General features: G+C 40.5%; 2 non-coding genes across 2 annotated transcripts; both read left to right on the top strand.

Moving 5' to 3' along the window:
* Positions 1 to 14,099: 14,099 nt before the first annotated feature.
* trnak-cuu (transfer RNA lysine (anticodon CUU)) lies at positions 14,100 to 14,172 on the top strand. Its single transcript has one exon. It is a non-coding gene; the product is annotated as a tRNA-Lys (tRNA).
* Positions 14,173 to 15,565: 1,393 nt separating this feature from the next.
* On the top strand, positions 15,566 to 15,637 carry trnaq-cug (transfer RNA glutamine (anticodon CUG)). Its single transcript has one exon. It is a non-coding gene; the product is annotated as a tRNA-Gln (tRNA).
* Positions 15,638 to 26,528: the final 10,891 nt, after the last annotated feature.

Here is a 26,528-nt window from a genome sequence, read left to right as displayed (position 1 = left end):
GGATCATTCTTAGCACTGCAGTGACACTGACATGGTGGTGGTGTGTTAGTGTGCGTTGTGCTGGTATGAGTGGATCAGACACAGCAGCGCTGCTGGAGTTTTTAAATACCGTGTCCACTCACTGTCCACTCTATTAGACACTCCTACCTAGTTGGTCCACCTTGTAGATGTAAAGTCAGAGACGATCTGTTGCTGCTGTTTGAGTTTTTCAGCTTCTAGACCTTCATCAGTGGTCACAGGATGCTGCCCATGGGGTGCTGTTAGCTGGATATACTTTTGGTTGGTGGATTATCCACTCATACCAGCAGATAAAATGGACAGTGAGTGTAGAAACAAGGAGGTGGTTTTAATGTTATAGCTGATCAGTCTATCTATCTATCTATCTATCTATCTATCTATCTATCTATCTATCTATCTATCTATCTATCTATCTATCTATCTATCTATCTATCTATCTATATATATATATATATATATATATATTAATACCTCATTATTGCTGGCTTGAAATCTGTGATGACTTTATTCTGCTGTAATAAACTTAAGAATCAAAAGAATCAAAGTTCCTTCTCGGATTTGCAACACATGTATTTTGGAGAAAACGTAAAATCTGTAACATCAAAATGGTCTAACATGTAACATTTGATAATGAATAAAAGATAAACTTATTAATATATTAACAAACAGAACACAAATTACGCATAATCAAGCTATTTAATGACTTACTGCAAACACTTTGTGATGTAGTAGTAAAAGAAAAGATGATCTACTTTGTTTCTAATGGTTTGTATTACTTCTGGATCTTTGTAAATCCGCTCAATATGTACGTCCTCCTGAGCACACACAACAAAATCACACCATTCTAAACCTGTCAGGAGGATCTGTCCCTGAACTTGCCAATAGTGCCTGTGCTGTCTGTAAAGTTTCAAACAATCGCCTGACATTTTCAGATAGGGACAGTCCATACAGCTCTGAACATCAGGGCATGTGACTTCCAAGAGACCAAATGGTGGCTTCTCAGAGGGATCATAGATTCTTCCATCAGGAGAACAACCCAGCCATGGAGCGTCAGGGTAAATGACAAACCCAGACGGTGAGTAGTTCACCTTTTTCAGGCTGCAGTACTCTCTAATTGCAACTGGCTCCATTTCTATTCCTCTCTTCATCTGCTCGGTCTGGACAGTTCCTTTGTAGATTATTTCTGCCAAACGTTCAGCATATACAGTGTATCACAAAAGTGAGTACACCCCTCACATTTCTGCAAATATTTCATTATATCTTTTCATGGGACAACACTATAGACATGAAACTTGGACATTACTTAGAGTAGTCAGTGTACAACTTGTATAGCAGTGTAGATTTACTGTCTTCTGAAAATAACTCAACACACAGCCATTAATGTCTAAATAGCTGGCAACATAAGTGAGTACACCCCCCAGTGAACATGTCCAAATTGTGCCCAAATGTGTCGTTGTCCCTCCCTGGTGTCATGTGTCAAGGTCCCAGGTGTAAATGGGGAGCAGGGCTGTTAAATTTGGTGTTTTGGGTACAATTCTCTCATACTGGCCACTGGATATTCAACATGGCACCTCATGGCAAAGAACTCTCTGAGGATGTGAGAAATAGAATTGTTGCTCTCCACAAAGATGGCCTGGGCTATAAGAAGATTGCTAACACCCTGAAACTGAGCTACAGCATGGTGGCCAAGGTCATACAGCGGTTTTCCAGGACAGGTTCCACTCGGAACAGGCTTCACCAGGGTCGACCAAAGAAGTTGAGTCCACGTGTTCAGTGTCATATCCAGAGGTTGGCTTTAAAAAATAGACACATGAGTGCTGCCAGCATTGCTGCAGAGGTTGAAGACGTGGGAGGTCAGCCTGTCAGTGCTCAGACCATACGCCGCACACTGCATCAACTCGGTCTGCATGGTCGAAGAATCCCAGAAGAAAGCTGATGCACAAGAAAGCCAGCAAACAGTTTGCTGAAGACAAGCAGTCCAAGAACATGGATTACTGGAATGCCCTGTGGTCTGACGAGACCAAGATAAACTTGTTTGGCTCAGATGGTGTCCAGCATGTGTGGCGGCGCCCTGGTGAGAAGTACCAAGACAACTGTATCTTGCCTACAGTCAAGCATGGTGGTGGTAGCATCATGGTCTTGGGCTGCATGAGTGTTGCTGGCACTGGGGAGCTGCGGTTCATTGAGGGAAACATGAATTCCAACATGTACTGTGACATTCTGAAACCGAGCATGATCCCCTCCCTTCGAAAACTGGGCCTCATGGCAGTTTTCCAACAGGATAACGACCCCAAACACAACCTCCAAGATGACAACTGCCTTGCTGAGGAAGCTGAAGGTGAAGGTGATGGACTAAACCCAATTGAGCACCTGTGGCGCATCCTCAAGTGGAAGGTGGAGGAGTTCAAGGTGTCCAACATCCACCAGCTCCTTGATGTCATCATGGAGGAGTGGAAGAGGATTCCAGTAGCAACCTGTGCAGCTCTGGTGAATTCCATGCCCAGGAGGGTCAAGGCAGTGCTGGATAATAATGGTGGTCACACAAAATATTGACACTTTGGGCACAATTTGGACATGTTCACTGTGGGGTGTACTCACTTATGTTGCCAGCCATTTAGACATTAATGGCTGTGTGTTGAGTTATTTTCAGAAGACAGTAAATCTACACTGCTATACAAGTTGTACACTGACTACTCTAACTTATATCCAAGTTTTATTTCTATAGTGTTGTCCCATGAAAAGATATAATAAAATATTTGCAGAAATGTGAGGGGTGTATTCACTTTTGTGATACACTGTATATCTCCACTAACATGGCATACTTCATAGAAACGAGAGGACGTCACTCTCATCTTTCTCAAACGATGCCATTCCTGGCATGAACTTTGCTCCTGCGTTGTAGCTTCAATCTCGTGGGCCCTGCTGAATGAGACTTCCAGGGACTTAACATGCAGTTTTGCATTTTCAAATCATATGCACATTCTAGTGGTTCTAGCCTATAATTTTGGATTGGAAGCGGCGGCTGAGTGGGCGCACCTGGGATGTTGAGGATTTCTCGCATTGCTGGTGGCTTATGCTGGAATGAGGCAGATTCAACTAATGGTACTGAAGCTGACATGCCCATTGCCAACTTTTGACACTTTTAGCATGGCAACATTGGGCATTTCTCCATCCAGCGGTTCAGGCCAGTCTGATCTTTCAGTTTTTACTGACCTAAAGCACAGAAGAACAATCACTGGAGTTTGGGAGAAGAATATCAGTTTTTAGAATCATATTACTTAAAATCATCCTCACCTCAAATCAGTAGAACGGTCTCTGTCACTGAACTTTGGTGGCTCTTTCATTGACTGATCACTCTTCATGGACACATAGCTGGGTTCAGGTGAGTTTGATCTCGCACCCTGAATCAGACTGAAAAAATTTTTATTATACAACAATTTCACTCTCTTCTCTCTAATAATAATCTGATGACATCACTGTACAATATTTCTAAGAGTTTTGGTACAAACTAATTAGCCACAACCCATGTTGGATTCCAACAACTGATCCTTTGGTGGATCTTCAGCAGTTACCAATTCAATGCAATGCAATGCAATTTGTCAAACAAGTTGATCTTTTAGAGATTGCTGCAGGCATCAAATGAATTGTTATTCTATACAATCCATACAAAAATACAATTAGGTTTTCAGGCACCTGTAACGCTTATGGGCAAAGACAGACAAGAGGGGGCTGACACACATGCAGAGACATTATAACTAAAGTTTATTAATAACAAGACAAGACAGATTACACAAAACAAGACAAACCTAAGACAAGACCTAAGCTAAGCTTAATGCTAATCTAAACATGCATGAACAAAGCTAAGCTAAATGCTAACACTAACTAATCTAAACACACAAACAATGCTAATGCTAAACTAAACATACAAGAACAAAGGCAAACCTAAAACCTAAGCTAAACAAGAGCTGGACTAAGACAGAAACAAGACTAAACAAAGCATGAACTGTAGCAAACAGACTTTGACAAACCGACAGGAGCTAATTAACAGAAACTAAAAAAAACAAACAAAAAAAACAAGCCAAATGCAAAGTAAAGGATAGGCAGGTAGGCATACAGAGAAAAAGTCAGAATAGTGAAAAGGCAACAGATACTGTACAACCTATACTACACACACACTAACACACATATACTGTACACCCTACATTACACACACATACTAACACATATACTGTACACCCTATACTACACACATACTAACACACAGATACTGTACACCCTATACTACACACACACTAACACAGATACTGTACACCCTATACTACACACACACTAACACACATATACTGTACACCCTACATTACACACACATACTAACACATATACTGTACACCCTATACTACACACATACTAACACAGATACTGTACACCCTATAATACACACACACTAACACAGATACTGTACACCCTATACTACACACACACACTACCACACAGGTACTGTAAACCCTATACTACACACACACTAACACACACACTAACACACAGATACTGTACAACCTATACTACACACACACTAACACACAGATACTATACACCCTATACTACACACACACACTAACACACAGATACTGTACACCCTATACTACACACACACTAACACACAGATACTATACACCCTATACTACACACACACACTAACACACAGATACTGTACACCCTATACTACACACACACACACTAACACACAGATACTGTACAACCTATACTACACACACACTAACACACAGATACTATACACCCTATACTACACACACACACTAACACACAGATACTGTACACCCTATACTACACACACACACTAACACACAGGTACTGTACACCCTATACTACACACACACTAACACACAGATACTGTACACCCTATACTACATACACACTAACATACAGATACTGTACACCCTATACTACACACACACACACACACTAACACAGATATACTGTACACCCTATACTACACACACACTAACACACAGATACTATACACCCTATACTACACACACACACACACTAACACACAGATACTGTACAACCTATACTACACACACACTAACACACAGATACTATACACCCTATACTACACACACACTAACACACAGATACTGTACAACCTATACTACACACACACTAACACACAGATACTGTACACCCTATACTACACACACACTAACACACAGAAACTGTACACCCTATACTACACACACACACACACACACTAACACACAGATACTGTACACCCTATACTACACACACACTAACACACAGATACTGTACAACCTATACTACACACACACTAACACACAGATATTATACACCCTATACTACACACACACACTAACACACAGATACTGTACACCCTATACTACACACACACACTAACACACAGGTACTGTACACCCTATACTACACACACACTAACACACAGATACTGTACACCCTATACTACACACACACACACTAACACACAGATACTGTACACCCTATACTACACACACACTCACACACAGATACTATACACCCTATACTACACACACACTAACACACAGATACTGTACACCCTATACTACACACACACACTAACACACAGATACTGTACACCCTATACTACACACACACTAACACACAGATACTGTACACCCTATACTACACACACACACACTCACACAGATATACTGTACACCCTATATTACACACACAAACTAACACACAGATACTGAACACCCTATACCACACACACTAACACACAGATACTGTACACCCTATATTACACACACACTAACACGCAGATACTATACACCCTATACTACACACACACTAACACACAGATACTGTACACCTTATACTACAAACACACTAACACACAGATACTGTACACCCAATACTACACACACACACACACACACACACACTAACACACAGATACTGTACACCCTATACTACACACACACTAACACACGCAAATATTTAAAATTCATATCTTAGTTATTTCTTCTAGTTTTTAGGTCTTAAGTTTTATTTTTACTAAACATAGTTTCTCTTGCTATTTATATTTTATATTTTATTATGTTTACACACACCGAGACCTGAGTAACTGCATTTCGTTCTAATCATGTACATGGTTTTGAATGACAATAAAGCTGAGTCTGAGTCTGAGTCTGAGATACTGTACACCCTATACTACACACACACACACTAACACACAGGTACTGTACACCCTATATTACACACACACACTAACACACAGATACTGTACACCCTATACTACATACACTAACACACAGATACTGTACACCCTATACTACACACACACTAACACGCAGATACTGTACACCCTATACTACACACACACTAACACACAGATACTGTACACCTTATACTACACACACACTAACACACAGATACTGTACACCCTTTACTACACACACACTAACACACAGATACTGTACACCCAATACTACACACACACACTAACGCACAGATACTGTACACCTTATACTACACACACACACTAACACACAGATACTGTACACCCTATACTACACACACACACACTAACACAAAGATACTGTACACCCTATACTACACACACACTAACACACAGATACTGTACACCCTATATTATACACACACACTAACACACAGATACTGTACACCCTATACTACACACACACTAACACGCAGATACTATACACCCTATATTACACACACACTACAACACAGATACTGTACACCTTATACTACACACACACTAACGCACAGATACTGTACACCCTATACTACACACACACACACACTAACACAGAGATAATGTACACCCTATACTACACACACACTAACACAGGTACTGTACACCCTATACTACACACACACTAACACACAGATACTGTACACCCTATACTTCACACACACTAACACACAGGTACTGTACAACCTATATTACACACACACTAACACACAGATACTGTACATCCTATACTACACAAACACTAACACACAGATACTGTACACCCTATACTACACACACACTAACACACAGATACTACACACCCTATACTACACACACACACACACACTAACACACAAATGCTGTACACCCTTTAGTACACACACTCATTAACACACAGATACTGTACACCCTATACTACACACACACTAACATACAGATACTGTACACCCTATACTACACACACACACACACACACACTAACACACAGATACTGTACACCTTATACTACACACACACTAACACACAGATACTGTACACCCTATACTACACACACACTAACACACTGATACTGTACACCCTATACTACACACACACACATATTAACACACAGATACTGTACACCCTATACTACACACACACTAACACACAGATACTGTACACCCTATACTACACACACACACTCACTACCATACAGATACTCTACACCCTATACTACACACACACTAACACACAGATACTGTACACCCTATACTACATACACACTAACACACAGATACTGTACACCCTATACTACATACACACTAACATACAGATACTGTACACCCTATACTACATACACACACTAACATACAGACAATGTATACCCTATACTACATACACACTAACACACAGATACTGTACACCCTATACTACACACACTAACACAGATACTGTACACCCTATACTACATACACACTAACACACTGATACTGTACACCCTATACTACACACACACACACACTAACACACAGATACTGTACACCCTATACTACACACACACACACTAACACACAGATACTGTACACCCTATACTACACACACTAACAGATACTGTACACCCTATACTACATACACACTAACATACAGATACTGTACACCCTATACTAAATACACACTAACACACAGATACTGTACACCCTATACTACATACATGCACTAACATACAGATACTGTATACCCTATACTACACACACACTAACATACAGATACTGTACACCCTATACTTCACACACACTAACACTCAAATACTGTACACCTCATACTACACACAGACACTAACATACAGATACTTTACACCCTTTACTACACACACTAACATACAGATACTGTACACCTTATACTACATACACACTAACATAGATACTGTACACCCAATACTACACACACACACACACACACTAACACACAGATACTGTACACCCTATACTACACACAGACACTAACATACAGATACTCTACTCCCAGATACTGATACAGATACAGATACTGTAAGTGTGTGTTCATCACTACACACACACTTACATACAGATACTGTACAGCTTATACTACATACACACTAACACAGATACTGTACACCATATACTACACACACACACTAACACACGGATACTGTACACCCTATACTACACACACACACTAACATACAGATACTGTACACCCTATACTACACACACACACACTAACACACAGATACTGAACACCCTATACTACACACAGAAACTAACATACAGATACTCTACACCCTATACTACACACACACTAACATACAGATACTGTACACCCTATACTACACACACACACACTAACACACAGATACTGTACACCCTATACTACACACACACTAACACACAGATACTGTACACCCTATACTACACACACACTAACATACATATACTGTACACGCTATACTACACACACACACACACACACACACACTAACACACAGATACTGTACACCCTATACTACACACACACTAACACACAGATACTGTACACGCTATACTACACACACACTAACACACAGGTACTGTACACCCTATACTACATACACACTAACACAGATACTGTACACTAGCTAGGTCGATGTCTGAGGCAGTAGTGTGCTCTGGCCCCTTACCGACTCGACCCAGTGGCGAAACCTACAGCAGGTTGTTGTCGCTGAACCGCTGGATGTCTAAATGGTGCTCAGAAAACTGCATTGATTTTGTAGATAATTGGTCCACCTTTGAGGGAAGGCCTGGTCTTTTGAAGCGGGATGGTGTCCACCCCACGTGGGAGGGTGCTGCTCGCATTTCTTGCAGCATAGGTGACAGGCTTTACCACCGCGTTAGTGTAGCAGCAGATAGTGTTAAATGACTATCCAGGGCCAAGACCAGGCAGCAGACTAACAGGCCTAACCAACTGTCTGCGAGTCGCCATCGGACGTCACCCGGAATCCTTAGGTCACAAACCATTGAGACTGTGTCTGTTTACCGTGGCAGGTGTAAGCCAAAACAAAATAAAAAAGTATGTCATAATAACTTAATTAAAATTAATCTAAATGAGCATCATGAAAACCATAGTAAAGCTAAACTAAAGTTAGGACTTCTAAACATCAGGTCACTTGCATGCAAAACAGTAATTGTAAATGAAATAATTACAGATAATAGTCTTAGTGCACTTTGTTTAACTGAGACCTGGGCTAGACCTGATGAGTATCTAGGTTTAAATGAAGCATCTCCTCCGGGTTACAGTTATGAACATAAGCCACGTCTTAGTGGTCGTGGTGGAGGAATAGCCGCAATTTATGACAAGGACATACCTGTAGGTCTCACTGTAAAATCAACTCCCATAACAAACTCGTTTGAAGTTCTTATCTCTGACATAACCAATAAAGGTTCATCTGATAAAACTAGTATGTTTAAGCTGGTTACTGTTTATCGACCTCCTGGTCCTTACTCAGAATTTCTTAACGAATTTGCCGATTTTCTTTCTAAATTAGTTTTATCAACTAAGAAAGCTTTAATTGTTGGTGACTTTAATATCCATTATGAGGATAAATGTAATCCACTCAAAACTGCGTTTGACTCTATTTTAGAATCTTTAGGCATCACCCAAAATGTAACAGGACCCACTCACCGCTGTAAACATACCTTAGATTTAATACTTACTTATGGTATAAACATAGACAACCTGGAAATTGTACCACAGAATGACTTAATCTCTGATCACTCTCTACTAATTTATGAAGTGTCCCTGTCCAATAAGGTACAGCAACCAAATCGTTTTAAATATAAGCGCACTATTACATCTGCAACTGCAGCAGCGTTCATAAACTGCCTACCAGAATTACCAAATATATCAGCATCGGAACCTAAAGAACTAGATCAGGCAACTCAAAACCTAGAGACTGTATTGCGCGCAACCTTAGATAACGTAGCCCCACTCGAAACTAAACTGATTAGGGAGAAAAAACTTGCTCCATGGTACAATGACCACACATGCGCACTTAAACAAGCAGCACGGAAATTAGAACACAAGTGGCATCACACTACACTGGAGGTGTATAAGATTGCTTGGAAAGATGCTCTAACTGAGTATAAACATGCACTTATAAAAGCTAAATCTTTATATTATTCATCCCTAATAAAGAAAAATAAAAACAATCCCAGATTCCTTTTTGAGACAGTGTCCAAATTAACTAAAAACGCCAATGAAACTGAATCTAATATACCGCCTGACTGTACCAGCGATGTTTTTTTAAAATTCTTTAATGACAAGATAGAAAAAATACGACTTCAGAGTCAGAGTGTGTCACCTGCCAATGTTAAGTATGAACTCACTCTGAGCAGCATTGGTGAGAACAGTGATGATAACAGTAACGAGTTAATCCAACTAAATTCCTTTAATCCAATCTCCCAAAATGAACTAACTGTGTTGATTAAATCATCGAAGTCATCATCGTGTAAACTCGATCCTGTTCCAACTCGTCTACTTAAAGATTTACTCCCAGCTATTGTAGAGCCCCTGCTTACATTAATCAATGCATCCCTTAGCCTTGGATATGTACCTAAATTGTTTAAAAGTGCTGTTATTAAACCCCTGATTAAAAAACCTAATCTTGATCCACATGTACTAGCTAATTATAGGCCAATTTCAAACCTTCCTTTTGTCTCAAAGATATTAGAAAAAGTTGTTTCCAAACAGCTATGTTCTTATTTGAATGAAAATTGTATTCATGAAAAATTTCAATCAGGATTTAGACCCAACCATAGTACCGAAACCGCATTAATTAGAGTAGTTAACGAGTTGTTAATGTCTTCTGATAATAAATGTGTCTCTTTTCTTGTTCTATTAGATCTTAGCGCAGCGTTTGATACGGTCGATCATAACATTTTACTGGAGAGGCTAGAAAATACAGTAGGTGTTAAAGGACTCGCACTCTCTACAATAGCTGGGAGTAAATCTTTAAGTAGACGAGTTGGAACAGGATCGAGTATACACGATGATGACTTCGATGATTTAATCAACACAGTTAGTTCATTTTGGGAGATTGGATTAAAGGAATTTAGTTGGATTAACTCGTTACTATTATCACCACTGTTATCACCAATGCTGCTCGGAGTGAGTCCATACTTAACATTGGCAGGTGACACACTGACTCTGAAGTCGTATTTTTTCTATCTTGTCATTAAAGAATTTAAAAAAAATCATCGCTGGTACAGTCAGGCGGTATATTAGATTCAGTTTCATTAACGTTTTTAGTTAATTTGGACACTGTCTCAAAAAGGAATCTGGGATTGTTTTTATTTTTCTCTATTAGGGATGAATAATATAAAGATTTAGCTTTTATAAGTGCATGTTTATACTCAGTTAGAGCATCTTTCCAAGCAATCTTATACACCTCCAGTGTAGTGTGACGCCACTTGCGTTCTAATTTTCGTGCTGCTTGTTTAAGTGCGCATGTGTGGTCATTGTACCAAGGAGCAAGTTTTTTCTCCCTAATCAGTTTAGTTTTGAGTGGGGCTACGTTATCTAAGGTTGTGCGCAATACAGTCTCTAGGTTTTGAGTTGCCTGATCTAGTTCTTTAGGTTCTGATGCTGGTATATTTGGTAATTCTGGTAGGCAGTTTATGAACGCTGCTGCAGTTGCAGATGTAATAGTGCGCTTACATTTAAAACGATGCGGTTGCTGTATATTATTGGACAGGGACACTTCATAAATTAGTAGAGAGTGATCAGAGATTAAGTCATTCTGTGGTACAATTTCCAGGTTGTCTATGTTTATACCATAAGTAAGTATTAAATCTAAGGTATGTTTACAGCAGTGAGTGGGTCCTGTTACATTTTGGGTGATGCCTAAAGATTCTAAAATAGAATCAAACGCAGTTTTGAGTGGATTACATTTATCCTCATAATGAATGTTAAAGTCACCAACAATTAAAGCTTTCTTAGTTGATAAAACTAATTTAGAAAGAAAATCGGCAAATTCGTTAAGAAATTCTGAGTAAGGACCAGGGGGTCGATAAACAGTAACCAGCTTAAACATACTAGTTTTATCAGATGAACATTTATTGGTTATGTCAGAGATAAGAACTTCAAACGAGTTTGTTATGGGAGTTGATTTTACAGTGAGACCTATGTCCTTGTCATAAATTGCGGCTATTCCTCCACCACGACCACTAAGACGTGGCTTATGTTCATAACTGTAACCCGGAGGAGATGCTTCATTTAAACCTAGATACTCATCAGGTCTAGCCCAGGTCTCAGTTAAACAAAGTGCACTAAGACTATTATCTGTAATTATTTCATTTACAATTACTGTTTTGCATGCAAGTGACCTGATGTTTAGAAGTCCTAACTTTAGTTTAGCTTTACTATGGTTTTCATGATGCTCATTTAGATTAATTTTAATTAAGTTATTATGACATACTTTTTTATTTTGTTTTGGCTTACACCTGCCACGGTAAACAGACACAGTCTCAATGGTTTGTGACCTAAGGATTCCGGGTGACGTCCGATGGCGACTCGCAGACAGTTGGTTAGGCCTGTTAGTCTGCTGCCTGGTCTTGGCTCTGGATAGTCATTTACCACTATCTGCCGCTACACTAACGCGGTGGTAAAGCCTGTCACCTATGCTGCAAGAAATGCGAGCAGCACCCTCCCACGTGGGGTGGACACCATCCCGCTTCAAAAGACCAGGCCTTCCCTCAAAGGTGGACCAGTTATCTACAAAATCAATGCAGTTTTCTGAGCACCATTTAGACATCCAGCGGTTCAGCGACAACAACCTGCTGTAGGTTTCGCCACTGGGTCGAATCGGTAAGGGGCCAGAGCACACTACTGCCTCAGACATCGACCTAGCTAACTCACACACCTCTTTAACATTACTCTTAGTAACCTCAGACTGCCGTAAACGAACATCATTAGTGCCAACGTGGATAACAATCTTCGAAAATCTACGATTAGCATTAGCCAGCACTTTCAGGTTTGCTCTGATGTCGGGCGCCCTGGCCCCCGGAATACAGGTGACTATGGTTGCTGGTGTCTCTATGGGGGTTTAATCAGTGGCTGACTAAATACTTTTAGGCCCCACTGTATATCACTATTACATTTAGCCCTGATTGCTAAGTGCAGTTCTGTGTTCAGCTGTATTGAGGATATCGACATTTTCCTCAGGCATGTTGTTACATTTTAACAAAAAGCATTTATTTTTTTGCTAGGATAACAATAATGACACTTAGCATTGTTATTGTACTGGAATTCTGGGTTCAGCTATTAGTGATATCATAATATATTAAAATTAAAATTAGTCTAAAAATCTACTTAAGTAAAAAGTAACTCATTTAAAATGTACTCAGAGTAAACGTCACAATAGTTGTTTTTCATTAAAATATAATAGAAGAAAACATGTTGATACAACATTTAAAACATTTAGGGATTTGTAATGTGTCATTTTAGTACAGACCATCCCATAAAACATTTTCAAACTGTATAACCACTGAAGTTGGCATTAATTGTGGATTCTATAGACCAGCCTTCTTTTCATCACTAACAAACACCAAACAACAATCATACTGCAAATCTCAGAACTCAACACAAGTCAAGGTAGTAGTTTAAACGTGACAGCAAGTCTGTGTCTGTTTCTGTTGCTTATTTTAAATTGTGTTTGTTTGTAAAGTGTGAATTAGTTCTTAATCTGGTCGTGATGTTAGTGAATTAAACCTACATCTCTCTGATGGTCTGAGCGATGAGCTGTCTGTTCTGACATGCTGCTTAAGCCTGGCTAGCTCAGTCGGTAGAGCATGAGACTCTTAATCTCAGGGTCGTGGGTTCGAGACCCACGTTGGGCGAGTATCTTCATTTAACATCTACGGAAAGCAAAAGAACAGCCGCTCTCCGGTGACTTATCAGATGGATACTTGTGCTTGCAGGACTGGCTTGTTTTTCTTTTCTACAATGTAAGTTCATACGTTCAGGTTAATGTTATTTGAGATCTCTCCATAGATTTCTTCCTCATGTACAGAAAGACGCAGTTCAGTTTGAGAAGCTCACAGCAGGAGAGCAAGAGAATACAGCTTAAATACCATAAACACTACATAAAAACATGTGGTAAAATGGTGTAATTATTAACCTTTGTGCTCAATTCTTTGTTAAATAACATATCTGTTGTGGTTCCATGGTGTAATGGTAAGCACTATGGACTCTGAATCCAGTGATCCGAGTGCAAATCTCGGTGGAACCTGGCTTTATTTAAACTCTGTTATCAATGCTGAGAAGACAATAGTGTTTCACATATGACTGCTCTATGCCAAATTAGAACACAAAGTGGCAAGTCATTGTTTACAGCGCCATCTACCGGCCAACTGCGTCCTAAACAATTTTCCAACAGTGGAACGTTTTGTTGTGATTTTGATACTTGGGTGGCAATGTTTAACTAACTAACTTACTATTTAGTTTTTAAAACTTCTAAATTACCTCAGTTTTTTCAACTGATTTAATTATACCAATCACGCAAGTTTAAATATAAATAATTTGAGATGTAAAAGTAAAGTCTGAAGTTGTGTATTTTTGCTTTATTTACTCAGCAAATGGCGAATCATTATGTTTAGTTGATGTGGTTTTAGGGTTCCATGCAGTGGCGGCTGGTCAATACGGGGCGCAGGGGCGCCGCCCCCCTTAAAATTATTAAGATGTTAAAACAAGCAAATTATTTACTGCAAAATAGTTATGAAATTAATCTGTTTGTCTAATGGTCTAATTAACTGTTTGTCTAATGGTCATGATAGCATTTTTTTAATAAATAAATATTTGTATTTAATTGTTTACATTACGCACACGTCCCATGCGCAGGGCGCCGGTCTAATGAGTGTCTGTGTATGTACACAAACTTTTGGCAAGCACGTGGTCTGAGGCTGCTCTTTAATTGGTTGTTTTAAATTTTCCACCGGGGCGCAGAGAGCTGCGCCCCGTACACACCCACTCTTATTAGAAGTGTGTCATTATTGGCTTATTTTTTTTTAAACGCCGTGTGATTGGACAATCCCCGAGTCGACTCATTTACTGATTCATTCAGGTGCGGCTCGTCGGCTCGGTTCACGTTAAACAGTTAGTTGCAGATTGGAGCAGCATTTCTTCCAAAATGTTCAAATAGTGCTACTTTTAAAGGCTTGTTTTTTATTGTTTTGTTTTTAATTTGTTGTTTTATTTGCGCCCCCCTCAAATTTTTTAGCACCAGCCGCCACTGGTTCCATGGTGTAATGGTTAGCACTCTGGACTCTGAATCCAGCGATCTGAGTTCAAATCTCGGTGGGACCTTACTGCTTTTATTTGGGGCCCGGTGTGGGGTCCAAGGTTGAGAAACATTAGCAGTTTCAGGATGATAGCAGTACAACAGAGAGTTTAGAGTCACCTTAAATGACATGTTAATTTTCAACCATTTGTAACGGGTGTCTCAAGTTCAATGTTCTTAACACTGTTCTTGGCTGCGCATCCGCCACTATAAGTCTACTCTGCGTTGTGTTCTTTGAGTGCTGCGGTGCATAAAGAAGGACCACGACCACGACCACTGCTGGCTAATGTCTTTTATTTGGCCGGTGCTCTGTATAAACAGATAAATATGATCAGTAAGGCTCTGGACACCTTGCAGAAATGTGTAGTTCAAGTATAAACAAAACTCTCCCATGTACACATTCAGGACATCAGCCCCCTCCTCCTCTCAGTTTGCATCCCGCAGACTGAGGTTGCTAATGATTATACATGTACTTACTTTTATACAAAGGTAAATCAAACATATTAATGGAAATAAAATAAAATATACTAATACTAACCATAACATTACCATAACCAGCTCTGTATGTAAATAAAACACCATATTTTAGTTAATGAATGATTGAAACAATAACAAAAAGCACTGGGGAAACCACATACCTGTATAAACAGATAAATATGATCAGTAAGGCTCTGGACACCTTGCAGAAATGTGTAGTTCAAGTACAAACAAAACTCTCCCATGTACACATGCAGGACATCAGCCCCCTCCTAACAGAAACGCACATGGGGGAACCCCGTGGAGCAGAAAAACACACATTTTTAAATAAAACTTTAAAAAGTGTCTTTTACAAGGTTCACGTATAAACCACAACATGTCAACAAGTTCAACAAGTTCATAACCTAATTTTACCCTATTTATACTGTTTATAACTTTATAGCAATTGTTTTATGTAGTTATTTAAAAGTTTTAACGAAAAAACGCTAGAACGCATACCTCCTCTCAGTTTGCATCCCGCAGACTGAGAGCGCTGCAGCAGTGTCACAACAAAAAAAACCCGTATCTCTTAAAGAGACAGTACACAATTAACATAAACATCAAATAAATGGTTCCCCAATGCAAACATTTAACATACTGTATATACATACCGAACACAAAAATAACATTGTAAACCCATTACAGGATTTGGTGGAATTTTAAATAAAACAAAAGTATTTTTTAACCCTGTTACATTCACCCCTCCTAAAATTCACCAACATCCTGATCGGATGAACTTCTACGATTATAAAGAGGCTTAGTGTGCTATACTGACACATTCTGGAACAAGTGAACGGTAATACCTAGTTTACCTAGTCAACTTAAAAGCTACCTCAGATTCAAGGTTTAGAAAAGAAAGAGGTTGATCAGGCCTCTAAATTTTCTTAGAGCAATGTGACGCCTTATTACGACACACAATACTTGGTCCTCATAGACTTGTCAAACAGACACCATCATAGTGCAAACAAAATAAAACTTCACATGAGTTAAATCTCAAAACGAGAAATATTTAAGAACTATTCCTAAATGGAGTATTTGGACCTCTCAGAAGTTGTCTCTGAACCATTGATTCTATTAATCTATTCACTGTTTTCACTAATCTCCCTGCACGTGTTCTAACACGATTATCAACCTCAGCAGGTGTGTGCGAGCCAGTGAAAGATGAAGTATCCTGTAGTGTGTGTGGCATATCTGAATCTGGTAAAGCTAAACCAGATTCAGTATTTTCAGAGCAAGGGTCAGGCTTTTCTGAATCAGTCATATCAGACTTGAGTGAAGCTTCAGGTGAAGAAGGTGTTGAATCACTAGATTCTGACTGCTCTGCACATTATCCTGAGCTACTACTCCAGAAACTGAAGCTGTCTTTTCTTCACTGTCATAGTCCTCTAGACCAGATTATGTACTAAGCAGTGATTGGTCAGACTCATCAGCATCTTCATGCTCATACAGCTCAGGAACTGGTAAGAAGTTAACCTCCATCAACAGGTTCCAGTGAACAACTCTTGTACGTCCTGTTACATCCTGTATTTTGTAGACATTAATTTTAGGGTCTGCACTAACAACAGTGTAAAGTCCATCCTCCCATTTGTCTGCCAACTTTCTCTTGCCTCGTTCTCCCTTGTTTGCTACCAGCACACGATCCCCCACAGACAGAAAGGTGCCCTTGATGCGCCTGTTGTAATGCTGGGCCTGACGTAGCTGTTCAGCAGATGAATGCTTCTGAGCAATCTCCATAGCACCCTTAAGACCAGAAACCAGTGACTTGGCATACGAATTGTAATCAGCAACTTCAGGACTATTCAAAACTTGCTTGAACATGAGGTCCACCGGCAGCCTAGGGACACGCCCAAACATAAGGAAGAAGGGTGCGTATCCCGTGGTCTCATGAACTGTAGCATTATAGGCAAAGGTGAGGGTCTGGATTTGTTGTGGCCATTTGTCTTTTGCCTTGAGGGGCAGAGTACGGAGCATGTTGCCTAACGTGCGATTGAATCTCTGTGCACCCGTTGCCCATAGGATGGTAAGCTGTTGTGTGGGATTTTTCAACGCCAGCTAAATGTAGAAGCTCTGCTATCAATTTGCTCTCGAAATTTGCGCCTTGGTCGGAATGTATCTGCTCTGGAAACCCATATATGCAGAATATGTTATCCCAAAGTTTCTTGGCGACCTGCTTTGATGTCTGGTTGGCACAAGGGAATGCATGAGCTAGTTTTGTAAAGTGGTCAGTAACCACAAGAACATCCACTGTTCGCTGTTTGCTATCTTCCGCTGACCAAAAATCTATACATACTAACTCCATTGGGGCAGAAGTTTTGATACTCTCCAAGGGCGCACGTGCAGCTGGTTCAGGCGACTTTCCAAATACACACCTTTGACAACACTTGACATGTTCTCTGATATCCTTCTCCATATCAGGCCAATAAAAGCGCTGTCTTGCAAGTGATAAGGTACGGTCTTGACCCTGATGGCCTGCCAGATCATGGATGCGGGACAACGCTCTGTCCTTAAGACTCTTTGGTAGCACATACTGGAATCGTTTCTGCTTGGTTGAAAAATCTTTTGTCACTCTATACAAAACACAATCACTAACATGCAGCTTGTCCCATTGCTTGAACAGCCTGAGGACCTTAGAATCAGCACCTTGTCTGTCTCGCCTAGATGGTCGCCTCTTAGCAATGACAAATGGCAATACTTTGGAGATGACTGGATCCTGCTCTTGACTTAATTTAAGCTCCTCCATAGAAATTATGGGTACTGTTTCTTGGCTGCTTGACAGTTGTTGAACATGCTGGGCTAAGTTAACTGCTCTAACTTCCACCGCATCAGCCCAATCACAATAAGTCTGGCAGAGAGCTCTGATCTCAGCTGCATTATACTGAGTTCTGGGTGGTGTATGGTTTGCTGATCTGAACATTTGAGACTGACAGCTGGCTCTAAAAACATCCTGCACAGAATCCTCCTCTACCCCATTGGACTGCTGAATGAGTGTAGGGTATGGTTCTTCAAGTAACCTCTGCCCAATGGGTTTAGCAAAGGGATCGCGACTCAAAGCATCAGCCACGACATTCACTTTCCCAGGTAGATGTTTAAGATCAAAGGTAAAAGATGCAAGCTTCGAAACCCAGCGCAACTCACATGCATCGAGCTTTGGCTTTGTCATGAGGTAAGTAAGTGGATTATTATCTGTCCAGACTGTAAAACTATGGCCCTTCAACCAGTGGCTGAACTTCTCACAGACGCTCCATTTCAAGGCCATAAACTCAAGTCTGTGAGCTGGGTACTTTTGCTGTGATGCACTGAGAGTCTTGCTTGCAAAAGCTACAGGTCTTGCTTTGGATTCTCCCTTGGGCACTTGAGAAAGCACAGCCCCAAGACCATCCAAGGATGCATCAACCGACAAGATAAATGGCTCATCAAAATCAGGATGTGCAAGCACAACACATTCCAGCAGCATAGTCTTCAACTGGTTAAAAGCGAGCTGACAGTCGTCTGTCCAATCTGTAGGGGTAAGTTTTCTGTACACGCCCTGAGACTTTCTGTCTTTAGCCACTTTCCCTCTTCTTTTCTGCCCAGCAGTAAGTGCAAACAGGGGTTTTGCGACAGAGGAACAGTTGGGTATGAAATGCTGGTAATAAAACACCATGCCAAGAAATGATTTGATCCTTTTAACGGAGGGTGTAGCTCCATCATCCTCCATAAGGTCCTGTACCCTCATGGCTGTAATGACCTCCACCTTGGCAGGGTCAACTGACACACCACCACCACCAATGACATGGCCGAGGAACCTGACTTGCCTTTGTAGCAGATGGCATTTTTTAGGGGCCAACTTTAAGCCGTTCTCTCGCAGCCTCTGGAACACTGCTCGCAACCAGGACAGAGCTTCACTCTCTGATGACGCAAAGACAAGAAGGTCGTCAAGATAACACAAGAGTTTTGTGAAATTCATATCGCCAAATATCCCAAGCATCATCCTCATGAAAGACGCTGGACTATTACAGAGTCCCTGTGGCATACGATTATACTCGTATAATCCAAGAGGAGTCGTGAAAGCAGTGTACTTTTTGTCATCTTCGTGCATTGGAATATTGTAAAACCCTGATGTGAGGTCCATTGTGCTGAACAGCAAGCTTCCACCCAAGGCGGCCAGACAGTCAGACTGATGCGGCAAAGGATGTGCGTCTTTTAGCGTTCTGGCATTTAGCCATCTGAAATCTGTGTAAATACGTAACCCACCATCCTTCTTCCACACCATCACCAGTGGGAACGCATACTCGCTTGAAGATTTCCTGATAATTCCTTTTTCCTCCATGTCAGTTAGAGCTTGCCTCAGTTTTTGATAATAGGCTGGAGGCACTCTCCGGTATGGTAAACGAAAAGGGCGTTCATCAGTGAGACGGATGCGGTGTGTGTGGCCCTTAGTTTCACCACAATCCAGTGAGTGTTTGGAGAAAATATCTTGATATTCAATCAAAAGTTGAATCAGTTTCGTTTTACAGGCATGGCTTACTGGGCATGAATCAATATTAATGTCTCCAAGTCCCAACTCCAACAAGCTTTTGTCTTGATCAGCAATACAACCACCCACAGAATTGTCAGGTTGCTGTTCTTCTGAAATGAGGTGTAAGCCCTGGAACACATCTAGGTCCTCAACTGCCAAACAAGATGAAACATCAGCTAACTTGCTGTTTCTTTTCAGTGTGATTGCTTTGTCAGATGGATTTACAATGGTCATGGGCACCCACCTATCTCCCCACAAGGGTGTGACAAGTCGACCAATGAGAACACCTCGCGGTTTGACTTTGGAATCCGTTGGCTCTACAATAACGGTGCTCCCTGGTGATAAGGGTACATTGGCTGGTAGTTTGCCCCAGACTAAGTGTTCATGCTTGGGGAGAAGTGTGACCGCTTGAGTTAGCTTGACAGTGCCCACTTTATCAGGAAGACTGCTTCCTCTCCAACGCTCAACACCTGTAAACATTGACAAGAACTGCTCGATGCCGGGGTTGGACTGATGTTCATGCCTCGATGCTATGTTCCAAGTATTCACTGTCGGTCTTTAGGTCATGAATTAGATGTTTAATGATGTTCGAACCCAGAATCATGTCATCATATTGACCAGGAACAACTAACGATGGTACGACGCAACATGTATCATAAAGCTTGATCTCCAAGTCATAAAAGCCATCTGGCTGTGTTTGCAAACCACCACAACCAACTAAGACAATGTTTTCTTTGGAATATTGCTTCTCAGGTAAAACACCGGCAGCACGAAGTTTCTCCTCTGCATGGTCACTGATGGTACATGCCATTGAACCTGAATCTAGCATCCCTTTAAGCTGTACTTGGTGATTGACAAGAACTGGAGTATAGAACAACACGCTGAAAGCTTTCACCCTTTGCGTTGCTTGGACAATTACTGTAGACCACTTGGGGACACTGGCACAACTCTCTTTATATAAATGTGCCAAATCACCGTCCTCGATGAGGGATTCATTCCTAGCACTCACACCACCCCTCTCCAGGTGTGAGTGATCTAGTTTAACTGTTGGTTCTGACTGGTATTACTGTTGTGAGGCTGAGAGCGTTGCTGGTTAGTCTGTTCGGGACAATCCCTCTTCCAGTGACCAGGAGCCAAACATTTCAGACATCGGCCCTCCTGTCTGCAATGAAACATTGTAGAATGTTCACCAGTCCCACAGACCCTGCACATCCTCTGGAAAGACTGAGGAACTGCTGCTCTGGTATTTGGGTCTGCTAAGCCTTGTGTCTGCTGTGTGACCAGTCGATCTAACAAAGAAACTAAGCTTCTCATGCAGTCATTTTCTGTACTGCCATGGGCTGGAGTCAATGGAGTTGGCTTGGATGTGTTTAAAGCATGCACATCATCAACAGGGCATTGAGTATGGATCTTACGCTCGATTGTGCTTGGTCTTTGAAGTCTGACTGCTGCTCGAGTTTTCTTTTCCTGCATGTGGTCATCAAGTCTCTCTTGGATTTCACAGGCTTACCATTTCTCTGCAGACTTGAACTTAAAGACACCTGCAAGAGACTCGTCTGGACAGTGTTTGATGAACATCATACTGACCTCGTGGCTTGGGTCACCAATGCAGCGGCCTTGCCTTTTCAGACATTCATGTGCAACATCCATGGTCTTGTTGAGCCTTATCCAGTATTCCATGGCATCCTCACCTAGCAGTGGCAATGTATTATAAAAGTCGGCTAAAGGCATGCTCGAGTACGTGAGTTCGCTAAAATGTTATTTCAGAATATCAAAAATCACATTTGGGTTATTAGTATGGTCAACTGATGTGTTATTACGCAGCTTTATTTTGACTACATCCCCTGCTTTGCCCATTAACCTATCCAAAATTTCTTGTGATTGCTCATTACTTGGAACAGCCCTTTTCCTTAAATATAAAGTCATTAAATTTTCCCATTCTTGTACTGTAAACTTATCTGAGCCATCGCCCCTAAATATGGGAGGCTCCTTCGCATCTGGTTGCATGACAAGTTTGACATTAGACAAGGTCATCTCTGAAGACTGACCAGGACATCTAGTGCTATGCATACTCCTATTAGATTGTAACAGCTGTAATGGATTTGCCTAGCTTTTCAGCTATCTGTGTGATTAGTGTATCTATGTCCGGGTTCCGTTCAACCAGGCTTGGCATAGCATGATCTGCATAACGGGTGGAAGAAATTATTGGGGTTCCTAATGTTACAGCTCTAGGCCCTGGTGTGCTGGTTTCTCTGGGTTGATTGATAAACCCCCTCCCTACACCAAACTGGCGCTCCACAAAGCTATCAACATTATCACGTTCAACCCCAGCAAAATATGTCTTGCCCTCTGCCATGTTTTAACTTCCCACTAGCAAAATTAAACAAAAACCAAACACAGAATCAGCATCCGCCACTATAAGTCTACTCTGCGTTGTGTTCTTTGAGTGCTGCGGTGCATAAAGAAGGACCACGACCACGACCACTGCTGGCTAATGTCTTTTATTTGGCCGGTGCTCTGTATAAACAGATAAATATGATCAGTAAGGCTCTGGACACCTTGCAGAAATGTGTAGTTCAAGTATAAACAAAACTCTCCCATGTACACATTCAGGACATCAGCCCCCTCCTCCTCTCAGTTTGCATCCCGCAGACTGAGGTTGCTAATGATTATACATGTACTTACTTTTATACAAAGGTAAATCAAACATATTTTGGAAATAAAATAAAATATACTAATACTAACCATAACATTACCATAACCAGCTCTGTATGTAAATAAAACACCATATTTTAGTTAATGAATGATTGAAACAATAACAAAAAGCACTGGGGAAACCACATACCTGTATAAACAGATAAATATGATCAGTAAGGCTCTGGACACCTTGCAGAAATGTGTAGTTCAAGTATAAACAAAACTCTCCCATGTACACATGCAGGACATCAGCCCCCTCCTAACAGAAACGCACATGGGGAAACCCCGTGGAGCAGAAAAACACACATTTTTAAATAAAACTTTAAAAAGTGTCTTTTACAAGGTTCACGTATAAACCACAACATATCTACAAGTTCATAACCTAACTTTACCCTATTTATACTGTTTATAACTTTATAGCAATTGTTTTATGTAGTTATTTAAAAGTTTTAACGAAAAACCGCTAGAACGCATACCTCCTCTCAGTTTGCATCCCGCAGCCTGAGAGCGCTGCAGCAGTGTCACAACAAAAAACCTGTATCTCTTAAAGAGACAGTACACAATTAACATAAACATCAAATAAATGGTTCCCCAATGCAAACATTTAACATATATACATACCGAACACAAAATTAACATTGTAAACACCTTACAGGACTTGGTGGAATTTTTAATAAATCAAAAGTATTTTTTAACCCTGTTACATGCGCACTAAAACTTTTAGTGTAGATAATGTGATCAGTACCGTAAAACAGAGTTTAGATGCGCACTAAAACTTTATTAAGTAGAAATAGCGCGACCGAGCAAGTCCAGAAGATCTAAAACAAATGCAGCTCCCAGTTTCACCCTCAAAAATCTTCAGAAATCCCTTTTCTAGCAAGAAAACTCAATAAAACAAGAACACAACAAGAACTCACCACGTTTTCTCCACTCAAATGATCCACAGGTGAGTTTAATAACAAGCAGCAGAAACAGCGTCCTGTAATAAGAGTCCCAATACCGCTAGATCCCACTGTCACTCTGTTCATTGTAGTGCTGCTGGGTCCTAGTGCCCTATAGGTCACCTACCCACCTTTGTACAGCCGGGCTCCAGTGACTTATCAGGTGGATGTTTGTGCTTGTAGGACTGTTGTTTACTGAATGTTTTCAGTTACTTATTTCCACTATTCTGTGGGACTACACATTGTTGTTGTGTCTCATATCCGTTTGATCAACAGACAGGTTGTGCAATAAAAGGAATGCGTCCCTGAGTAGGCTCGAACCACCAACCTTTTGGTTAACAGCCGAGCGCGCTAACCGGTTGCGCCACAGAGACTCACGCACAGCTGTTTTATTGGATGGTACACATGACTTGCTAATGTTTACCTCAGGCTATACCACCATATTGGCTTCATTTCATCTAATGAATGTGGCATGACCTTTATAAATGGTTACAATCAATTTTGTCCAGGGCAAAAATAAGTAAAAAAATTAAAATAGAACTGCTGTGTAATGTAGTGAATTCTTGCACTGCACATGGCAGAAGACTAAAAGAAATTTAGACCGTGTAGAATAAAAGTATTAGGAAAGTATGAGATTAAAAGCATCAGCTTTTATTTATTCTTAAAAGAAAAATACATGAACCTCAGTCATCTCACACAATGATCTGTTCTGCTCAACAACAGTAAAGCTCTCCATCGTTTCTGTGTGGCAGCTCCATAACTGAAGGACTGTCAGTGTAGAATCGGGTATGTGGGTATATGCCCTGCCCTTGTACACTGGCCGGTTAGCTCAGTTGTTTAGAGTGTGGTGCTAATAACGCCAAGGTCACGGGTTCGATCTCCGTATGGGCCACACCCACTTTTGGACTTAAACTAACAAACAAGTGATCCTTCTCTAACTAGCAGGTTCTCTTGACCTGGGCTTCAAACGTTGTCTTTGACAAGTGTGAGATCTGTGTACTTTGGTAAGTGGAAGTAGTTTTATAGCTTTATAAAAACATTTTACTTACTTACTATTTCCATTCTTGCAGGAGTGTGGGTTTACCTTCCACTTCAATAGTGAGGCGTGTCCAGCCCTGCTACACAAACTGTCATTTTTGTCCCTGTTAAAAACTTTAGCTTAGTTAAACCAAATAAAGACACATTTAAAATTTTCATTTTTTATTACAGGTTTAAAGTTGCATAAAACAAATGTTTGTACAAATAATATAAAACCAAAGTACAAAATAAACATTTCACTTATTTTAATTTATTTCTAGCAGCACTAGATGGTGACGATGTCTGTACAACATTTTAAACTTCAGTTTAAAATTCAGTTGAATGTGTTTTACTGTAGTAAGAATGAAAGTATGAGCTGATCTTTGTCTCATTGTGTAGCTTTGATGAAGAAAAAGCCGCTGGGTCAGTGTGTAACAGGAGGTTTGGAGTGAAGGTGGGTGTGTGTGGATGAAAGCCTCCAGCACCTGGTATTCCCAGGCAGTATCCCATCCAAGTACAAACCAGGACCGAGCCTGCTTAGCTTCCGAGATCGGGTGTTCTCAGGGTGTTTGTGGCCGTAAGTGAGAGACGCTCTAAACAAGTTGCTTCTTATAGACATCCGTCGTTCAGCCTTTCACGCCGCTGTGTGTCGTCTTTTACTTTCTCTGTTCTACATGCAGCTTTTCAAATAAAAGATCCTGAAACAGTGACAAAACACACAGAGAACCACACACACCGCTCAGCTGCTGCTGCTGATCCTTTTTCACCTGCATTTAGTACAAAACACCAACAACAAATCATCTGGATTCAATCGTTCTTGTTTTTTTTTATTGAGGTAGCATTGCTAGAGAAGGGATTTATGAAGCCTTTTTGAGGTTGAAACTGAGTGCTGGATTTGCTTTAGATCTAATTTTTTCTTCTGGACAATCTATACGGCAAATTTTAGTAATTTCATTTATTTTTTATAATCGTTTTAGATCTCATAAAAGAACATTTAATAATAACACTTTAAATACTAAAAGCTCTGAATTTCACTTCTACTCTTTTCTGTTCTTTCCTCTCCTGTTTTCTTCTCCTCTCCAATCTTCTTTATTAACAATTTAGTCTTTTTATTCTCTTATGATTTATGAATAGAATTTCAGGTTACATGAAGAACTATTTTGAATTATTACCCACCCAGTCATTTACATCCACTTTCTATTGTCACTCCAGCTCAAGCCTACATACAAATACATTGACCGTGAGTTT

This window comes from Trichomycterus rosablanca, chromosome 14, assembly GCF_030014385.1.
Source record: "Trichomycterus rosablanca isolate fTriRos1 chromosome 14, fTriRos1.hap1, whole genome shotgun sequence".
NCBI classification, from domain to species: domain Eukaryota; kingdom Metazoa; phylum Chordata; class Actinopteri; order Siluriformes; family Trichomycteridae; genus Trichomycterus; species Trichomycterus rosablanca.
The sequence above is the reverse complement of the archived record's forward strand: the minus strand, read 5'-3'. Positions and strand labels throughout refer to the sequence as shown.